Source organism: Bos indicus x Bos taurus, chromosome 29 (genome assembly GCF_003369695.1).
Source record: "Bos indicus x Bos taurus breed Angus x Brahman F1 hybrid chromosome 29, Bos_hybrid_MaternalHap_v2.0, whole genome shotgun sequence".
NCBI lineage: Eukaryota > Metazoa > Chordata > Mammalia > Artiodactyla > Bovidae > Bos > Bos indicus x Bos taurus.
Window position 1 is genome coordinate 35,396,208 of NC_040104.1, and position 17,232 is coordinate 35,413,439.

General features: G+C 41.8%; 1 protein-coding gene across 1 annotated transcript in view; it reads right to left on the reverse strand.

The window, feature by feature from the left end:
- Positions 1–17,232, reverse strand: part of TENM4 (teneurin transmembrane protein 4) — a 1,822,236-nt gene that overhangs the window by 1,601,149 nt on the left and 203,855 nt on the right. Inside the window, exon 2 of the mRNA XM_027532088.1 lies at positions 6,444–6,518. The gene's annotated coding sequence lies outside the window, so the exon portion shown is untranslated. The remainder of the gene's footprint in view (positions 1–6,443; positions 6,519–17,232) is intronic.

A 17,232-nucleotide genomic window follows, 5' to 3' on the forward strand; every position in this document is an offset into this window, starting at 1 on the left:
TGCTCTTTGGCTCAACAAGCTGACCCAAGACAGGCCACAGTGAAAGTGAAAGAGCCCCCATCCGTATTTCAGCTACAGGGGATGATGCCAGCCACCAGAGGGTGCCAGATCACGTCAGAAGCCTGACGGGTTAAAGTTGCCCAGATAAACCCTCCGACCTTCTGGCCAGCCGACAAAAAAAGGCTCTTCCCCCATAATTTCAAAAATGCAGCCCTTTGTTTTATGCGATTGAATTTTCATGCCCCACTTATCCTGTTAGGCCAGGACTTACTGTACTATTAGCCTCATATTATAGCTGAGGAAAGCAAGGTTTAGAGAAGAAGCTTTGCTCAAAGTCTTATGGGTTGTAAATAGTGTATCTGGAAAACAAAGTGGGTGAATCTCCTTCTTTGGCTTCCCAACCACCATGACTCCTAAACAGGATAATCTCTGAGCAGAGTCTGTGTGTCTGACATTTTGCTAAGAACTTTGTATACACTCTGTCACTTAATTCTTACAACCACCCAACGGAACTGAAGTTGTATTTCCCCTGTTTTCAGATTCTAGAACTGAGGCTTTCTGTGGATAAGTAAGAAGAAAGAAAGTTTACTCAGTCCTGTCTTTGTGACCCCATGAACTGTAGCCTACCAGGCTCCTCTCTCCATGGGATTTTCCAGGCAAGAGTACTGGAGTGGGTTGCCATTTCCTTCTCCAGAGGATCTTCCTGACCCAGGGATCGAACCTGGGTCTCCCACATTGTAGGTGAAAGCTTTACTGTCTGAGCCACCAGGGAAGTCCAAGAATTCACAGCTAGTAAATGTCAGAGAAGGGCTCAAAGTGAGGGCCCCACAACTCCAGAGCTATGAGGAAGTCACTGGGGGCGGGGCTAGATGACAAAGCTCGAGTTCACTTCGAGGCAGAATAAGAATGATGGCTTTTTCAAATAAGTGTTGAGAGAGAAAAAGGAAATTAAGAGTAACCTACCCTGCTCTACCTTCAAGGGGCAGGAGTAAAGTACTGAGGGATGATGTCAAGAAGCTGATAGCACATGATTTGAGCCTGTGTCTTGGGCACATATGGGACCCAGGAGGTCAGCATAATCATTTCTGAGCCATAAAATCAGAAGGGCCCTGGATATCTAGGTGGAGGACTGACACAGAAAGACTTAAGTTCCGCTTTGCAGGCACCAGCCCACAGTGAGGAAAACAAACACATAATTTAAATGTTGCTCCTGTGGAAGACACGATACATTGAATCGACTCGTTCCATCCTCCCATTTTAAGTTGGAGATAATTAAGATGTCTTTGACATGGCCATTTTTTGGTTGATTTAATGATTTGATTGAATACAATGTGTTTCTGAAGGAAATGGCAACCCACTCCAGTGTTCTTGCCTGGAGAATCCCAGGGATGGGGGAGCCTGGTGGGCTGCCGTCTATGGGGTCGCACAGAGTCGGACACGACTGAAGTGACTTAGCATAGCATAGCATAGCAATGTGTTTCTGAGGGCCTCTACAACCTCAGGCCCCTACACACTACTTTTTTTCTTGTACTGACTTAAGGTCATGAACCTTGTTGACACAAGGAATCAGGAATGGCCACAGGAATTTGTCAGGACCTAATCCTATGGTTAGGGACAGGCTGCTGCCCTTGTATCTATTTGGAGTGAGAAACATGCCCCGAAGCACTGTGACTGCTGTGCGGAGTCTCCAGCAGCCTGCAGGGAGGCGGGGTCTTAAACGGAGCTGCAGGAAGCTGGGCCAGCACCCCTGTTATGCCCTGTCAAGCTGCATCCATCGGATTAGGTTAGGAGTTAAGATGTTACACAATGTGACCAAGGGGATCAGAAGCAATCACACAACCTGTCAGCCAGAGCTTTCCTGATGATTCCCGGGGAAGAAGATTGCCTCCTTGGATGCAGAGGAGGGAAGGGGCAGCACCTCGCATGGGGTAGGGGGGAAAAGGGCCTATTTGGTTCCTTATGTAGTTGAGCTTGGTGAGGAGGGAGTGGTAAGTCAGTCTTATTTCCCTAGTCTGACTTTAGGATTTTTGCCTGCAGGTCACAATTCTAGAAGCCTTTTCTTCTAGGACAAGAGTCACAGACTCTTCTGTAGAGTTTCAGTCTCCCGGGAGCCAGACCAGAGAGCTCTGTGAGGCCTTCTGTTTCATAAAGGCGAGAGGGGGCTCACCTCCACCCACCCTGCCCTCAGACAAGGCCAGGAAATGCGACTGAAGGTTGAGGACACTCGGCGCCAGCCTGGAGGTGATTGAATCATGGCTTCTGTTTGCCGGCTACAGGGCCATGGAGCTAGCCCCAGCCTGGCGCCGAGAATACCCTGATGTTGGCAGACAGGAAGTGGATGCAGCTCAGCTTCTGTCTGAACCATGTAGATGCTACCTTTGAATGTGTCTGCGGGGACTGACTCCCAGACGCATTGCCTGACAGATACTCCAGTGACAGAAAATGCAAATAAGGCAGGCATCTTCAGAGAGGGCATCTCATACTCAGAACTATGATAAGCACCAAATTGGCAAGGGATCATTGTCCAAGAATTCCACCAGCTGATTTCCTTTACCCTTCTTCTGATATCAAGCCTTCTTTACACACACAGAACCAGAGAGGCAAACTAAGGACTTGACTTTATTTGGGTGAATCATCCTAGGTTCTCTTTATTTGCTCAAACCCATTCCTTTGAAACTGCACGGGCAATATATAGCATCACCATTGTGAAAATGGTCTCTAGAGCCATATTTTACCCCAGTCCGAATCCCACCTTCACAGCTTTCTAACTGTGTGACCTTGGGAAAGTGATTTGAGTGCAGGATGGGGATCCTTGTTAGTATCATTTTCATTTACATGAGTTAATTTGTAAATATCGATCAGTGCATGGTACTTAAATGATAAGTTCTCATAAATGGTAGACATTCTATTTCTGATCCTGGGCTCTGCTTCCTCTTTCTGCTTCTAAAGGTCAGTCTTGCCCTTTAGACTTAGGCTCTTATTTGGTTTATATTGTTGAATGCCTGACTATCTCTCAAGGATGTTTTCTTGGAGCTCCACGGTTTGATTACCAAGATAACATCCCCCTCTCTTTCTATACTGCCTTTGGGAGATCTGATTTCTAGCATTAACCTTCTAGACAAGCTGGTTCCATGAAATCAGACACAGGTTTCACCATCCAGATATCTGTGGTGGAGAACTCTAACCCAAGTCTATTCATTTGGAGGCTTCTTGACATAAGTCACATCTTGGGGTCTTTCTCCCATAAACTGGCTTTTTCTGATTCAAATGATCAGCCTGGAGACTTCTCAGCTGCCTTAATTCTTAAGGCACATGGCGGGCGCTTAATAAATGGCTTTGACTAACTCTCTGGTTTCTTTGACTAACTCTCTGGTTTCTAGACCTAGTCAACTGGTTGCAAAGTGTTTTCAGCCTCTGATTTGTGAGAGAAGTATCAGGTTATTCATTTGCCCTCTGGCTGGGGACAGTTTCCTCATAAAAGAGAGTCACCTCCTGAGCATCCTTGACAACTCATCGAGGTGGCATTATCCTGAGTTCACACCTTGTCTCAGTGGGCTTGGCTGCCTATTGGCTATCACCTCACAAGCTTCAGCTCCCTATCTGGTAAACCTAGGCAAATAGAACCCTTGGCATGTGAGAACTCTGAATAAAGTGCTATAGAAAGATGTTCTTGAAAACACAGTCAACAATAACAAATATTGTGTCCACAGGTGGGAGTCACACATGGAAACTATGACCCTGGTCAGTGGTTCTATACATCGTCCAGGTGGCAGAACACCTGGAGATCACAGAATACCATGAATGCTGCACAGCTCCAGTGCAGAGACACGGTTAACTCCAGCATCTGAACCAGGTATGGCTTTTATGAGCAGAAAATATGACTAGATTGCTGTGTATAGATGCAACAAAAAAACCAGAGCAAGGTAAAACAAATCTATTAAAAAAAAAAATACGTCATGACCTAAGCATGTTCACCTATTTCTGAGTCTTTCCACTGACATCATTTGCAAATTTTCATTAATTTGGTCCCTGGCAGGTGGACAGGAAAGGCTGAATAAGAGCAGGTCCCAAAGTTTGAAGAGAAAGAGGGGGAGGGTAAAGTTTTGAAATGAGAAAACTGTCTCTGCATTAATTTATTTTTTACGCAAAAGAAAATGTCTGGTATTATTCAATTTTTACAGAGGAATACTTTAGAACAAGAGGAGAAACAGCAGTATTTGCCCTCTTAGAATGCTCCATGGCCTACGAAGGTGGGGTAGAGGCAGAAGAGATGGGAGCAGGGTAATCTTCATCAAGTTCTGACCCATTCTCTGTCTTATGTTTCCCCTTCAAGTCTCTTTTACTGTGGGCCACTCTCTGATCCTTTGGATGACTCATTGGTCTAACTGAAGTTGTCTTCATGGCTGATCACAGACTATGGACCTCTGATTTGTAGAAAAGGACATCTCATTGTTCCTTCCGTGCTCCCCCAAAGAATGCGAGTCTTTTCTTGAAGTTAATCCTACAGAGAGCGCAAGGCTGCCTACACTGCACACTCCCTGGACCTTTCTCTTCTTAAGAATCTCCTTTTTGTTCCTTCATGAATAGCCCTCCTTTTTCTTAAGTTGTCTCTTATGTTGCTCCTTATGGTATAAAGTGGTAGCTTGCCTTTATTCTTCAAGGCCCGAGTTTGTGTTTTCCTATTCAATGGAAGACTTTCTACTGGACTAGTACACATAGGTTTCAGTCAGATCCTCACATATAAACCAAGGAAATTCTGCCAATGTAGTATTCCTAAAAGACATTGCAATGCAAGGGGAATCAGCAATCCATAGTCTGATGCATGGTGCACTTCAGCATGGCACAAAAGCTACAAAACAGAGAGCAGCAAGGCCACTGTAGGAGTGGGAGTGGAGGGCAAAACTCCTCTCCATAACAAGTATAGAGAACTTATTACAGTCCAAGCTAGTTCCCAGTGGTTTTAAAGGTTTGGCAAGATGAAGTGGTCTGGCTATAACTTTGGATCACAATTATATGCTGAATGTTCTCATTTTTCATGAAGTCTGACTATGCTCTTGCTCAGATGGTTTCCTCTTTTGCATTATTTATTTTTCAAGATGTTTTTAAAATAATTTCCCATCAGCTCATGTAACTAAAGTATTTCTCTCTCCTCTGTAACCTGAAAGAGTGTCACCATCCTAGGGACATATGACAAAGTCTCATTTAGAATTGTCTTTCTTAGATGTAAGTTGTAGTCTAAATCAAAAGCCGAAATATGAAAAATCAGAGAACACCCAGTAATCTTCATGAGCTCCTGTTACAATAGGATATCGTATTTTCAAATATACCGCACAAAGTACTGACCATCCTAAGCCAAAAAGGTCACAGACTATAAAAGGTTAACAGAATAAAAGACCAACAAGGAAACATCTTCTGATAAATTGTAAGGGGACCCCCTAGGAACACCAAAGTTGGTATAGAGATTATTTTAAGCTGAAGACATTTGAGATTTAAAAGATTCAGAAAAAAGCCATCTTCGAGTTTTCCTTACCTAACAGAAAAAGGGAAAAATCAGAATAAAGCAAAATGTCTGAAAATGAGGACTTCCGTCAGTTCCCTCTTCAGGGTGTGTCTGCTTCCAGGAGAGAGGCCAAGAGTAAACCTACGATAAATCTCCTCTCCTGGGGAGTTCTATGACCCAAAAGAAGATGGAAAGACCTCTCACACCTGTACAGGCAAACATTATCACAAACTTTCTTATCGCCTAGTTGTTCTTCTAAAAGAACTCATTTGTTTTTCTTAAAGAAACCTATTTGGTCTTCCCATAGGAGTCTTTCCTATGAAGCTGAGTATAGAAGCCCCAAATAAAATCACTTCTTTGAATTAATTATCCACGTGTATACCAAGTGAATGTGCACACCAGATTTTTCTCCAGTTAGTCTGTTTTTTCTGTCAGTTTAAATTGCAAGTCCTAAGCAATATACCTAAGAGGGTAGAGGAGAAGTCTTTCCCATACCAAACAATTTACATAAGTTCACTTAAATATAGCCCATCCTATGTTCAATGATAACTATTTCAGTTAACTTAAACAGAGGAACTCTGATTTATAAGAATTTTCTAAGTGTCAGAAGTTCACTATGCATTGCAAATAAAGGCTCCTCTTTGGCTGTCTCCACAGATTAAAAACAATGCTTCACAAAGAAGAAAATCAACCCATTCAAGCCAAAGAGATCTGCACATTTAATATGAGTCACCTGTACCAACTGTGATGCACCTTACTTAAAAAATGTCTGTTGAGAATGCCATTTCTAATCCACAAGATTTTGCTCAAGACAAAGCAGAACAGAACAATATACAACAGTTTGTGCTCTCCACCTCCCTCCAACCACCAAAAGACTTCTTCCAACACAAACTTGGAGTAAGTATAAGAAAACTTAATCATATATATGTATATGATTTTTTACCTTAATTAGACATTCCCATCAGTGTCCAAGAACATTATGACTCAAATTTTCTTGTGAGCAGCAATAGTGTTTATCCTAGGATAAAAAAAAAAATATGTAAACTCAGAGACTGCCTACTTTTAAATTTAGTAATTCACAGTTTATAGAAAGAAGCAAAATAATGGGAAATGCAGGAAAGTTCTTCATGGGAATGGTCAAAACAACGAACAGTGATAGTTTGCCTAAAAGCTAAGTAAACCAGTAACAGGTGTTTTCTTTGATCTTCTAAAGATATTTTGGAATATAGGCTGGTTCTTTTAGAAACAGACATATTCTATGAATTCCTGGCAGGCAATCACTATATCTTGGAAAAGAGAGGAAAGAATTTTTCTATGTCAGAAATGCCTTGGCCAAATGATTTAATGACTTGGAGTTTCATTTTCTTCATCTGTAAAATGAAGGTGATAATACCTGCCCCATAGGCTGTGATGAGGATTAAGAAGAGGATGTGCAAAGTGGCCGCACATTGCCTTGCACGCAGCAGACACTACATATACACTAGAGCTCCTTCCCGTTACAGTCCCCTCCCCTGCAGCCTTTTGCTTTTCTTATAATTACTTCCAACACCTTATCAGTATTTGCTCCATGTTATTTAACTGGAAACAAAACTGAATGACTTCAGATTAAAAGTGAGCAAAAAGGAGATGACATCAACTTCACGTTTACCAATCAAAACAGCTCAATGGATTGAACGTTCCTTATGCTCTAGGCTCTGTACTAATGATTGTATGTCAATGATTTCTTTGGTCTTCACAACAACCACAGAGAAGGTGCTGTTAGAAAATTGAAGCGTGGAAGTGTTAAGCCCTTCTGTTCAGACTGCACATCTCCTAGGTTCTGCAGAGCTGGCATTTGAGTCCATGGGATCTCACCTCAGAATCGTCGCCTTCACCACCCCTTCACCCTGGCTTGGCCACTAGGAAACTCTCTGCATCACAGGACTGGCATATGCTCCAAGTGATGTCACACACTTGATTCTTCTGTCTCTTACCTTCCCCTCACTTTCCTTCCTTTACCTTCTCTCCTCTTCTCTTGTTTCCTTCAACCTTTATTTTTGATCTGATTTCACTCTTTTGCTTCTTTTGTTCCTCTGTTTTGCTCTGACCAACTGGGACAGAATATTAATCACTATAAGTAAAGTAAAGTAAAGTATAAGTAAAGTACTATTAAGTGCCAACAGAGATATGGGAACTTTACATATATTATCTCACTTCATCTTTCACATCAAATCATCACCTTCCCTTGATAAATGAGGAAATTGAGGCACAAACTAACATTACTTGCCCAAGACATAGAGCTAATAAGTAGGGGATCTCTTGAATCAAGAGTGACTAAAAAGCTAGCTGGGTCTTCCCTGGTGGTTCAGACAGTAAAGAATCTGCCTGCAATGTGGAAGACCTGGGTCTGATCCCTGAGTTGGGAAGATCCCCCAAAGAAGGGAATGGCTACCCACTCCAGTATTCTGGCCTAGAGAATTCCATGGACAGAGGAGCCTGGCAGGCTACAGTTCATGGGGTTGCAAAGAGTCGGACACGGATGTTATGATTTGTGCTCTCTGGCATGTGGTAGTTAGGTTGCACTATCAAGTTTAAAAGCTGCAGTTATGAATACTGGATGAGAAAGTAGAGAAGGTTAGTGTGAGGGTGACCATAAACACAGCCTTGTCGTTTAGGAATTCAGACTCCAGCAAAGGAGAAGAGCAAGACTTGATTTAGAAAGATTAGCCAGAGACTGCTGGGACCCTGTCTCCTGCACCGTCTCCCCATGAAAATCGCCAGCCGTTGTCATTCTGACAAGGAGAAAAGAAGTGACGAAGTGTATTTCAAGGGAGGCTGGTTGTCAATGAGGTGTACAACACGTCCTTCACACTCAGGGAGTCAGACCTCTGTGCTGTCTACCCTTGGGCAGGGGGACATCGAGCTCCAAGGACAGAGAACATAAAGGAAGCAGTCAATGAGTGAAAGAAACCTTCTTTAGGCAGCCAGATCCAGATTCGTCGAGAAAAAACTGCTTTCCAGATGCATTCTGAACACGAGGGCGTGATTAGGATGGAGAAGGCAGTCAAGTCCGTTTGGCTTCTTCGGGGGATTTGTTTGTATATTCTAATTGCATCATCATTTAGCTTTATTTCATCTGGAACCTGGCTGCCAAATGAGCATATTGATTACCTGTCACAGATGCATATTTCTCAATTACAAGCCATCAAAGCTTGTAAAATCTCAACCGTGTCAGGACCCAGGAGTGGATTTTAGATTGACTGTGTGTTGTCACATTAGTTATCTTCCAGTGAGTATCAGCTACAAGGCTGGCAACTACCCACTGCACATGCCACCTTGCTTAAATGTCATAACCCCCTGCAGGCTAGACATCATTGCCTTCCTATCTCTTAAATGAGAAACAGAGGCCCAGGATGATTAACAGTTCTGCCCAAGGTCACACAATTAGTAAGAGCTGGAGTAGGGACTTGAACTCGTGTATAACTTCAAACTCCACAGGCTTCTCTGCCTCATACAGGCAGTGAGTGGATGCACTATTTCAAAGCGTGGACTTTGACGTCATGCTGTCTCACTTGAGGTCCCAGGTCTCTCTCTTCCTAGCTCTGTGATCTTGAGTTTCTTTTTTAAAAATGTTTATTGAAATAAAGTTGATTTACAATGTTGTGTTAGTTTTAGGTGTACAGCTAAGTGAATATATATATGTATATATATGCACATATATATATAGGTTATTATAAGATATTGAGTACGGTTCTCTATGCTATATAGTAGGTTCATGTTTATCTATTTTACATGTCATTGTTATTTAGTCACTCAATTGTGTCTGACTCTTTGTGACCCCATGGACTGTAGCCCACCAGGCTCCTCTGTCCATGGGATTCTCCAGGCAAGAGTACTGGAGTGGGTTGCCATTTCCTCCTTCAGGGATTTTACACGTAGTAGGTGTATATTTTAATTCCAAATCCCTAATTTATCCCTCCTTCCTCCTTTCCCCTTTGGTTACCATAAGTTTGTTTCCTGTGTCTGTGAGTCTCTTTCTGCTTTGTAAATAAGCTCGTTTGTATTATTTTTTGCTGTTGTTTAGTTGCTAAGCTGTATTGGACTCTTCTGACCCCATGGACTATAACCCACCAGGCTCCTCTGTCCATGGGACTTCCCAGGCAAGAATATTGGAGTGGGCTGCCATTTCCTTCTCCAGGGGATCTTCCCAACCTAGAGATGGAACCATGTCTCCTACATTGGCAGGTCTACTGAGCCACTCAAGAAGTCCACGTATAAGCGATATCATATGATGTTTGTCTTTCCTAGTCTGTCTTACTTTCCTTGGTATAATAATCTGTAGGTGCAACATTGCCACAAATGGTATTATTTCATTTTTTATCAGTTCAGTTGCTCAGTTGTGTCTGACTCTTTGTGACCCCATGGACTACAGCATGCCAGGCCTCCCTGTCCATCACCAGCTCCCGGAGTTTACCCAAACTCGTGTCCATTGAGGTGGTGATGCCATCCAACCATCTCATCCTCTGTCGTCCCCTTCTCCTCCTGTCCTATCTCTGTGTAATATTCCATTACTCATTCCTTTCCACGTGGTGTATAATCACATCTTGTTTATCCATTATCTGTTGATGGGCAGTTAGGTTGTTTCCATGTCTTGAATACTATAAATAGTGGTGTTATGGACAGTCTCCCCAAGACGAACTTTTAAACATTAGGTGAGTTTCAACCCACCCGTGTAATCATTGTCCCTAATTTTTACCTAATGAATATATATTTTACAGAACCCTCTCTACATTCCACATCACTGCGTGTTGTGTAGGCAGAGGTGAACACAGGCACCATCTCTGCATCAGTCTCACAGCCTAGGGGGGTGATCTACAATTACACACTTGAAATGTCCTAAGAAGGAAATGATAAAGATGCAAGGATGGAGAAGATTGAGGGCCGCGGGCCAGTGGATGGTACAGGAGCTCTCTGAGAAAATGGCATTGAAGCTGAGGTGACAACGAGAAGGAAGCATGTGATGATGAGTGGGTGAGGGGTTCCGGGCAGAGAAGGAGAGTGTGCATAGATCCCAAGACAAACAGGAGCATGGGAACCAGAAGAAAGCATGGGAGAAAGGGAAAGAAGAGGGTGGAGATGGGGTAAGGATTGGTGGGAGAAGTTGAATGAATGGGCTAAGGCCACAACATTCAGGGTCCAGTGGGCCACTGTGAGTGCTGGGTTCTGAGTCCTACACAACCTCGGGTAGCCTTTGTTGGCAGAAGGTCATTCTCACATCTCACTGTCATCATGTGCTTATGGATCTGTTTCCCCTACAAGACCATGAACTTCTTAGGAGCCTAGGAAAGTGCTCAGGACAAGGCACACGTTCAGCAAATTGACTGAATGAACAAATGGCATCTGAAAACACTGTAATTCTATATGATTCTATTGAAAGATCTGGACAAGGCAATGGCACCCCACTCCGGTACTCTTGCCTGGAAAATCCCATGGATGGAGGAGCCTGATAGGCGATAGTCCGTGGGGTGCCTAAGAGTCGGACATAACTGAGCAACTTCACTTTCACTTTTTACTTTCATGCATTGGAGAAGGAAATGGCAACCCACTCCAGTGTTCTTGCCTGGAGAATCCCAGGGACCGGGAGCCTGTTGGGCTGCCATCTATGGGGTCGCACAGAGTCGGACATGACTGCCGTGACTTAGCAGCAGCAGCAGCTATTGAAAAATAGATATAAGACTGGAGTAAAATAAGAAATAAACATTTTTGTTCCTGGCTAAGAATCAAATCAATCTGATATATTTACATATAAATTTGCACTTATGTAAAAATAGATAGGCATTACATTTTAGTAATTATAGCCACCATTAATAGTTTGGCACCAGGCTCAGTGCTATATATGCAAACTATTTAATTTTCATGAAAACAAATATGAAGTAGTTATTGTTAACTCCATTTGAGAGAAAACACAATAGCAAAAACCAAAACAAACAAAAAGGCAGGGCAGTTTAAATAAATAATCCATGATGACAAAAGTAATAGTTAACAGTGCTGGAATTTGAACCTGGGTATTTTACTCAAAGCCTACATACTTAGCAACTTTTTGATATGTTCTTTAAGGTAGTTATCCTTGCTAAAGTTTAAACATTTACAACATAATATCTACAAATAATTGTCACTGAAATGAAATGAGTTATAGTAAACATTACAGAGACATAGAATTTTTAACAATAATTAATGGTTAATTGGGGCTTACACAGTGACGCAGCAGTAAAGAATCTGCCTGCAATGCCTGGAGACCCGATTTCAATCTCTGGGTCAGGAAGATCCCCTGGAGAAGGAAATGACAGCCCACTCCAGTATTCTTGCCTGGAAAATCCCATGGACAGAGGAGCCTGGTGGGCCATAGTACATGGGGTCACAAAAGAGTCAGACACGACTTAGGGACTAAACAACAAAATGATTAAATAAAAATACAAAATTTGACAGAATCTCATTAATAATGATTAGAATATAATACAGAAAAAAATAGCATTCAGTGCATTAGAATGCATTTTACAGTTGCTTTTTTGTTTTAAATTTCTTTGTTTTTGTCATGTGGCCTTACATTACACGAAAATTAGCAGCAACAGGGAAGCAATGGGAGGTAATTTCCTAGGAATGACTGACCAACAAGGTGGTTAAATAAGCCAATATTTGTATTTTTCATACTTTTTCTATTACTAGCCCTGTGTGTGTGCTAAGTCACTTCAGTCGTGTCTGACTCTTTGCGACCCTATGGACTGTAGCCTGCCAGGCTCCTCTGTCCATGGGGTTTTCCAGGCAAGAATACTGGAGTGGGTTGCCATGCTCTCCTCCAGGGGATCTTCCCAATCCAGGGATTCAACCCATCTCTCTTATGTCTTCTGTGTTGGCAGATGTGTTCTTTACTACTAGCACCACCTAGGAAGCCCTCGTTGACCTTGACTAAAAGGCCTTCTTTCTTCCCCTGCTTTCTGAATAACTCCCATTCATTTTTCAACACCCAGATCAGATTCCTCTCAGACTGGAAAGCCCTTCTTGGCCTTCTGGGGTCCTACTACCACATCCATCTCTTTCCTACAGTTTACAAATTTGTTTCATTCAATGCAGAAATCAAAGCCCTATACTTAGTAGGTGTTTATTAATAGTTGTTGAACAAATAAGCAAGTGAATTATTTTTTCGATCATTCTCTTTTAATGCAAAGGCTGCCAGGTTGTAAGTAAAGGGAACAGAAATATATACTTATTCAGATGTGGCAAACCCTGCTCTGGACACGTGGCTTGAATGACTGACTACATGTAGTATTTATAAGGGATATCTCCGGTGGCTCAGCAGTAAAGAATCCGCCTGCAAGGCAGATAACGCAGGAGACGCACTTTCAGTTCCTGGGTCAGGAAAATCGGGAGGAGGAAGTGGCAACCCACTCTAGTATTCTTGCCTGGAGAATTCCATGGACAGAGGAGCCTGGAGGGCTACAATCCATGGGGTCACAAAGAGTCAGACACATCTGGGCATGCAGGCAGTATTTATACTAGCATTTTTTAGTATGTTCCTCTATTTCCATTTAATAGATGAGCGAAACAGGCTCAAAGAAGATAAACTATTCCCAATAGACAGGAATTAGTTTTCCTAGGAAGACAGTTCATGTCATGGGAAAAGAGTATTTTCCCATGGGGAAATGGGGATTTGGAGAGAGATTTAAAATAATAACAATAAGATGAAGTGATGCTGAGCAGCATTTGGAGAGAGTCTAGGATGAAATCTCTGCTCCCCTGCCCTGGTTTCTCTATGGGACAGGTGAGCACAGGGGTTAAGAGCATAATGACTGAGGCCAGCCCACCTTGATTCGTATCTTAGCTCTTACCACTCTCTACATATGTGACCTTGGGAACTGAGTAACCTCTTTGAGATTCAGTTTACCCATCTGTAAAATGGGGATGATGATAGTAACACTTCAAGGGGATACTATGAGGACGGAATGAGGAGAATCAAGCTTCCATTGTCCTCAGCACTTAGAAGGCTTATGGATGTGAACTATTACAATTCAATGCTTTCATCGGGAACAAAGAAGCAAAGTTACACATTAAATAATGAGTATTGCCTTGGGGGATACAGACAAATTGAGGCCTGACCAGAGAAGGGTTAGTAGAAAAGAGGAAGACTATCCGTATATTAAAGGGATCCTGGAAATGTTATTTATTGTGGAAGCAGAATATTCAGGAAGGACATGGCAGCTGCTAATTAGGCAACACTTACTCACCACAAGGCACTGAGCCAAGCTCTCAGCACCCTTACTTTGTTCATCCTTACAGAGCCACTATGAGAAAGGCCACTTTTAAACCTTTTCTTAGAATTTGTACTGTTCATTTTATACCAAGGAAATTTAGGGTCAGAGGACAGATATGACTTGACCATGGTTACAAAGTAAGTAAGCACAGGATGCAGACCTAGATCTATCTTGTGCAGAAGCTGGTGTCCTTGGCACCATGCTGTGACACCTCACAGGTCCCCTCCTTCCTCCTGGTTTGTCAGAAACCAAAGGCAGAGGAAGAAGAAATTAATTTATTCTGTGTCGTTCCAGAAAGCAGAATGAACAGAGTATATAAGAAAGGAACTTTAGTTCAACATTAGACAGGATCTTTAGCTCTACAGAGGCACCTGTGAAATCAGGGAACTACCTTAAGGAATCACACAGGCATTGAACTTTGCCTCCATTTCTTAGTAGCTTGGAAACCATACATATACCGACATTCTCTAACATTCAGTTTTCTCTTCTGCAACGTTAATGTAAGAATCCTTAGTTTGCTTGGCTGTTTGGTGAATAAGATTATGTATGCAAATTGCTGATCACCAGCCTGTGTTTGCTCCTTCCATTTACCCCATTTTTTAAGCAATTGGAGCTGTTCAGTAATGCAGTAGGAGGTAATGATTCATATTTCCATTCCCTGCCCATGGAAGTGTGTAAGCAAAAGGTGTGTTGGTAAAATGATTGGACTCTATAATGCCAACTCAAGCCTCAATAGATAGAAGAACTTTGCAAACCTCCAGGTCTAAGAGTCTACAAAATTAGGAAGAACAGATGATTTAAAAAAAAAAAGATCTTACTAATTAGATCAGAGTGTTAACATTAAGGCTACAAAATTGAACAGAAGTAAACATGAAAAGGGAGAAGGAAATGGCAACCCACTCCAGTATTCTTGCCTATGAAATCCCATGAACAGAGGAGCCTGTCTGGTTATAGTCTGTGGGGTTCCAAGAGCTGGACACGACTCTGGGACTAAACCACCACCAAACATGAAAAGAGGAGCTCTGCATTTAAATGTAAAAAAAAAAAATTAAAAAGCAATAACACCAACACAATCTTGCTTGTAGACAATGAGGAAGTAGAGTTTGATCATGGTGCAAGTGAGAACATGCTGGGATCTTCTTTTGATCACTAACTTAACATGTGACTTGATTTCTAAAACAAACACAGTGGCGAAGAATAACCCTAACTATTTAGGCTATATTGCATATTTAGAGGTTCAGGATCTAGGCTGGGGTCTTATTGTCCCACTATATTATGTGCATCTTACTGGGAGAAAATTCCCTTTTAAAGCCAGTCTACAAGTGAAAAATTTCATATAGCCACAATTAATTTTGAAAATACTAAATTTTACACATAACGTAGAATATGCATTGTTTAGGGCATACAATCATGTTAGGCAATTCATTTGCACAATAGAATTAAAGCCCTGCATGACAAATTATGTTGAAATTAAAAGTGCAACCACTTTGTTTTTTTTTTAAAGATTTAAAAAATTTATTTTTTTAATTTAATTTTTAAAATAAGTATTTATTTATTTGGTTGTCCTGGGTCTTAGTAGTGGTACATGGGATCTTCAATTTTTGTTTCCACATGTGGGGTCTTTTGTTGAGGCATCTGGAATATAGTTCTTTGATCAGGGATTGAACCTGGGCCCCTGCATTGGGAGTCTGGAGTCCAATGGTTAACCATTGGACCACCGGGGAATGGAACCCCCACACCACTTTACTTTTTAAAGTTTAACAAAATTCTAAAGGAGAATGAGAAACAGGTGAAGGATTTTAGTATTACGGCTTGTCTTAAAGTTTTATTCAATTAAAAAAAATCATTAATCTAGTTTATAAATAGATTGTTGTACAGATTAAGTGAGATAATATATATTGATCTTAACTAATCATCAAATTTTAAGAGGTAATTTGATCAGTCAGACTGGTGCACAAGGTTGGGTTGGATTGGGGGCTGTGTCCTAAAGCAGGGTTCAGCAAACTATGACCTGTGGGCAGTATATGGCCAGCAGCCTATGTTTGTACACCTACCAGTAATCAGAGGTTTTTACATTATTAAAAAAAATGGGTAAAAAAGAGAAAAAGAAGAGGAAGAAGACTAAGCAGCATATCCTGTATGTGGTCTGCAAAACCTCAAATGGCAACACTCTGGCCCTTTATTAAAAATATATGTATATATATAATATATATATTATATATATATATATATATATATTGCTGATTCTGGCCATAAAGGAATGTGATTGCCACTTCTAAGGAGAAGATGATCTCTACCTCTGGATTTAGGTTCACGTTCCTTGACGCGCCTCCCAGTCCCCTTCCCCTTGCTACCTTGTCCAGATTGCCAGCGCCATCTCTTGCCGTGGAAATACTGACGGTTAGCAGTTCTCTAGCCCTAGGGCACTGTTTCACTCTTACGGGCCTTCATAGGTGCTGCTCCCCAGTAAAAGTCACTCTCCCTTGACATTCAAGTTTTTCCCACTATTTACTTAGCTAAGTGGCATACTCATTGGAGAAGGAAATGGCAACCCACTCCAGTGTTCTTGCCTGGAGAATCCCAGGGACGGAGAAGCCTGGTAGGCTGCAGTCCATGGGGTCGCACAGAGTCGGACACGACTGAAGCGACTTGGCATACTCACAGAATTTTTTTCAAGTGATCTAACCTAATTTAAAGCATCTGTTCCTTCATGGGCTCTCCTTCTAGAATCAGGAGTCTAGACAAGTTCCTTTAGCACAGGGACACAAGTTATTCATCTTTTTAATTTCTAACACTGGGCCTAGAACCTGGTGGGCTCTTAGAAAATGTTTGCTAAACCAGGGTAAATATGTTCAAATATTAGTACAACCGTTGGTGCAGGAGGGAATGGAGTGCTGGGAAAAGCTTTCAGAAAGCAAAAATGAGAACAAAGAGGGAAAGTTATAGTTAAAAATGAAACGATTTGTCTGAATTCCTATTGATGATCAGGAATAAAGGGACTGGTGTTATCATCAAGACCTGACTGAATCTTGACCACATGTCTGAATTTCAATCTGAGACTTTTAACAAAGGAATTCACCATTAGAGTCAGTTTTCTCATCTCTCTCCTGGAGATTTTTAACACCTGCCTGATAGGAATATTGGAAAGAGTAAGACCATGTACATTAGAAAGACTAACACAATGTCCTTCAAGGAGCAGTTGGAGTTTCCTGTCACTCCTCCTGAATTCTTCATGCCCTCAGCTTCCTCCCCAATGCCACATCTTCCCTTACTGTGTCTGAAAGGAGCAAGTGAATTTCCACCAAACTGCTCCAAACATTTCATCAAAGTTTCCCCCTGACTTAATATACCACCCCCAGAAGACAAACACTAGGGTTCTGTTGACAGAGACAGGCTATGCATCCAGAGAAGACAGTTCATAGTAATTTTGTCAGCAAAATTGTAACA